Source organism: Capricornis sumatraensis, chromosome 1 (genome assembly GCF_032405125.1).
Source record: "Capricornis sumatraensis isolate serow.1 chromosome 1, serow.2, whole genome shotgun sequence".
Taxonomy (NCBI): Eukaryota; Metazoa; Chordata; class Mammalia; order Artiodactyla; family Bovidae; genus Capricornis; species Capricornis sumatraensis.
Window position 1 is genome coordinate 220,874,982 of NC_091069.1, and position 4,541 is coordinate 220,879,522.

Consider the following 4,541-nt stretch of genomic DNA (forward strand, 5'->3'; position numbering starts at 1 on the left):
TGTGCATATATCATTTCAAATTATAGTTTTGTCCAGATCAATGCCCAGGAGTGGAATTGCAGAATCATATAGTAACTCTGCTTTTAGGTTTTTGGGGAACACCTGTGCTATTTTCTATAGTGGCTTGCACCAATTTACATTCCTACTAACAGTGTGGGAGCGTTCCTTTTTCTCCACACCCTCTGCAACATTTGTTATTTGTAGACTAATTAATGATGGTCATTCTGAAATAGTAACTCACTATAGTTTTTATTTGTGTTTCTCCAATAATTAGTGATGATGAGTATCTTTCACCTATTGGCCATCTGTATGTGTTCTTTGGAGAAATGTCTATCTAGGTCTTCTGCCCAATTTTTGATTGGGGTGTTTTGTTGTTGTTGTTGTCATTGAGTTATATGAATTGTTTGTATATTTTGGAAATTAAGCCCTTGTCAGTCACATCATTTGCAAATATTTTCTCCCAGTCTGTAGGTTCTCTGTTCACTTTATTTATGGTTTTCTTTGCTGTGCAAAGGGTTGTAAGTTTAATTAGGTCCCATTTTCTTATTTTGCTTTTATTTCTGTTACCTTGGGAGACTGACCTAAGAAAACACTGGTACGATTTATGTCCAAAAATGTTTTGCCTATGTTCTCTTCTAAAAGGTTTTTGGTATCTTATACTTAAGTCTTTAAGCCATTTCTGGGTTTATTTTTGTCCGTGGTGTGAGGGCATGCTCTAACTACATTGATTTACATACAGCCAACTTTCCCAACACCAGAAAATATGGAACGCTTCACAAGTTTATGTGTCCTCCTTGTGCAGGAGCCATGCCAGTCTTCCCTGTATAGTTCCAGTCTTAGTGCATGTGCTACTGAAGTGAGCATGGCATTTATTATTTTCAGATGCTTGTAACATTACTTAATTTAAAACCATATCAATTTGTGTCAATTATGTAAATAATTTACATTATATTCTTTTCGAAAATTCTGTTTTCTTTTTTAAAAACTCCAAATACATACTTTAGAAAGTTCAAACAATAGAAAAGCATGATTTTAACAGAGAAAAGTCTTCTAATCCACTAACTCCCACCTCCTCCATGAAATATTGTCCAATTTGTTATTTTTATTCCTACCTGGTACCCAGGAAGACACCTGCCAAATTTGTTGTTCACTGTGAGAAAATTCGTGAATCATTTTTTGCATCACCCTTTAATATTCACCAATAAAATAGACATTACAGATAGTTAGAATAAATCTGAAAAAGTTTATTTCAGAATTACATACTTTATAAAATTAAGTGTCATCTCTGAAGGTGGAATTGAGTCTTATCTCTTTGCTAATGTACAAGTCAACAGAATGATTTTTTTCAGATTTCTTTTGCACTAAGTTTGAGAATATTTTAAAATATAAATTATGTTTTCATATTCATCTTAAATTGTCTAAAGAACTTATTTCAAAGAAATGAGCACAGTCATTTTACATGATAAAATATGGCCTCAAAAATTTAAGCAAATCTTCACAATATGTAAATAAAAAGTAGAAATGATGAGAACCCAAGCCTCATTACTCTCCCAAGACTGCATTGCTGAGCTGACAGCAATTAAGTAAAAGTTATCATTGGAGAACTCAGGTAACTGCAGTGTAAATAACATTGCTCCCATTCTGTCTGTTGTAATTAAGTGCTGCTTGTTACTCACAGGGTAAAACCTGTGCCCTATTGAACTGTTTTCCCAAAGAGATAAGAGACTATTGAAGGATCACCCAAATTCATGTTTTGTCACAAATAACTTCTGTTGTAATTTAACTCATAAACTTATACTTCAGGTTTTCCCCTAGGTAATATAAAAAAGAAAAAAATTGCTAGAATGACATTTTTATCACAACTAAAACTTGATGTGATTACTATAATCTTATCAGCTCTTAGGGCATCTCTTAAAGGAACAGAGGCCTTATTCTTAGTTAAGAGTGTGTGCTCTCTTGCAGGGGAAAACACTGGACCATGGTGTATTGTACGTGTTCAGTTAGGTAACTTTTATCAAGGACCTATTATATGAAAGGCACTGTTACAGGCACTGAGGGTACAGCATGGGATGAACTGGATCTAGCCTCAGCTCTCATGGAACTTGTATCCCAACGAAGGGAAGAGAGTAGACACACAAATCAACAAACATGATAATCATAGATAGTCTGGTAATTATGGATATGAATAAATATGGATAGTCAGAAAATAGGGTGATGACAAAGGGAGGGGAGGACTTGGATGTGGGTAGATTGGGGAAGACCTCTCTGAAAGCACAATGTTCTAAAGGAGAGTAAACCCCAGCCCCAGAAGAGTAGCGGCATACATGCAGGCAGAGATAATCCAGAACTTATATTGGACACACAAATGTTGCATCATCACCACAGAGTCCACATCTTTAAATTTGAATGCACTGTTTTCTGTTTTCCAGAAGCTAGTTTTCTTTGCCAACTATCTCATTTTCTGTCAGCAAACTTTTAATTCACTTACAGAAGAACAGAAAGCATTGGTCAACATACCCATGGCAGCCAAGCTGCCCTGGTTTGCTGGTTATCTCAGGGTAAATCTGGTTACTGAGAATTAATTTTCCTTTGTAAAAAGGCATAAAGGAGCTACAGAGAAAATTGTTGACAGGATAGACTTTCTGGCTACTGTTATAGAAGGAACTGATCAGACTGGGACTCAAGAGAAAGATAATCTAAATCAGAGACAGAATTACGATGTCCAAGAAGATTAAATGTATTATTAACAAATAAAGCATGTTAGAATAATCTTAGACACATATGTATTAGGTTTATGTTGCCATATGTATTTCTAGTTATATTTACATGTATTATGTGAAATTCAGTTCATTTCAATTCAGCAGAATGGTCTTGTGTGACTCTTTGCGATGCCATGGACTGCAGCTCACCAGGCTTCCCTGTTCATCACTAGCTCCCAGAGCTTGCCCAATCTCATATCCAGCGAGTCAGTGATGCCATCCAACCATCTCATCCTCTGTCATACCCTTCTCCTCCCACCTTCAATCTTTCCCAGCATCAGGGTCTTTTCAAATGAGTCAGTTCTTCGCATCAGGTGGCCAAAGTGTTGGAGCTTCAGCTTCAGCATCAATCCTTCCAATGAATATTCTGGACTGATTTCCATTAGGATGGACTGGTTGGATCTCCTTGCTGTCCAAAGGACTCTCAAGAGTCTTCTCCAACACCACAGTTTAAAAGCATCAATTCTTTGGTGCTCCGCTTTGTTTATGGTCCAACTCTCACATCCATATATGACCACTGGAAAAACCATAGCATTGACTAGACAGACCTTTGTTGGCAAAGTAATGTCTCTGCTTTTTAATATGCTGTTTAGGTTTATCAGAGCTTTTCTTCCAAGGAGCAAGCACCTTTTAATTTCATGGCTGAAGTCACCATCTGCAGTAATTTTGGATCCCCCGAAAATAAAGTCTTTCACTGTTTCCATTGTTTCCCTATCTATTTGCTCTTCAGTTCTTCACTTTCTGCCATAAGATTGGTGTCATCTGCCTATCTGAGGTTATTGATATTTTTCCTGGTTATTTTGATTCCAGCTTGTGCTTCATCCAGTCCAGCATTTCGCATGATGTACTCTGTATATAAGTTAAATATGCAGGGTAACACTATATAGCCTTGACGTACTCCTTTTCCAAATTGAAACCAGCCTGTTGTTCCATGTCCAGTTCTAACTGGTGTTTCTTGACCTGCATATGGATTTCTCAAGAGGCAGGTAAGGTGGTCTGTTAATCCTATCACTTGAAGAATTTTCCAGTTTTTTGTGATCCATATAGTCAAAGGTTTTGGCATAGTCAATAAAGCAGAAATAGACACTTTTCTGGAAATCTCTTGTTTTTTTTGATTATCCAAAAGGCAATTTGATTATCAAAAAGCAATTTGGGTGTTGGCAATTTGATCTCTAGCTCTTCTGCCTTTTCTAAATCCAGCTTTAACATCTGTAATTTCTTGGTTCTCATACTATTGAAGCCTGGTTTAGAGAATTTTGAGAATTACTTTGCTAGCATGTGAGATGAGTGCAATTGGGTGGTAGTTTGAACATTCTTTGGCATTGCCTTTCTTTGGGATTGGAATGAAAACTGACCTTTTCCGGTCCTATGGCCACTGTCGAGTTTTCCAAATTTGCTGGCATCTTGAGTGCAGCACTTTCACAGCATCATCTTTTAGGACTTGAGATAGCTCAACTGGAATTCCATCACGTCCACTAGCTTTGTTTGTAGTGATGCTTCCTAAGGTCCATTTGAGTTTCCATCCCAGGATGTCTGGCTCTAGGTGAGTGATCACACCATTGTGGTTGTCTGGGTCATGAAAATCTTTTCTGTATAGTTCTTCTGTGTATTCTTGCCACATCTTCTTAATATCTTTTGCTTCTGTTAGGTCCTTTTATTGTGCTCATCTTTGCATGAAATGTTCCCTTGGTATCTCTAATTTTCTTGAAGAGATCTCTAGTCTTTCTCATTCTATTGTTTTCCTCTATTTCTTTGCATTGATCCCTGAGGAAGGATTTCTTA

The 4,541-nt window shown here is 36.9% G+C and overlaps 1 non-coding gene across 1 annotated transcript; it reads right to left on the reverse strand.

The window, feature by feature from the left end:
- Nucleotides 1-757: 757 nt before the first annotated feature.
- LOC138093519 (U6 spliceosomal RNA) lies at nt 758-864 on the reverse strand. Its single transcript, XR_011146110.1, has one exon. It is a non-coding gene; the product is annotated as a U6 spliceosomal RNA (small nuclear RNA).
- Nucleotides 865-4,541: the final 3,677 nt, after the last annotated feature.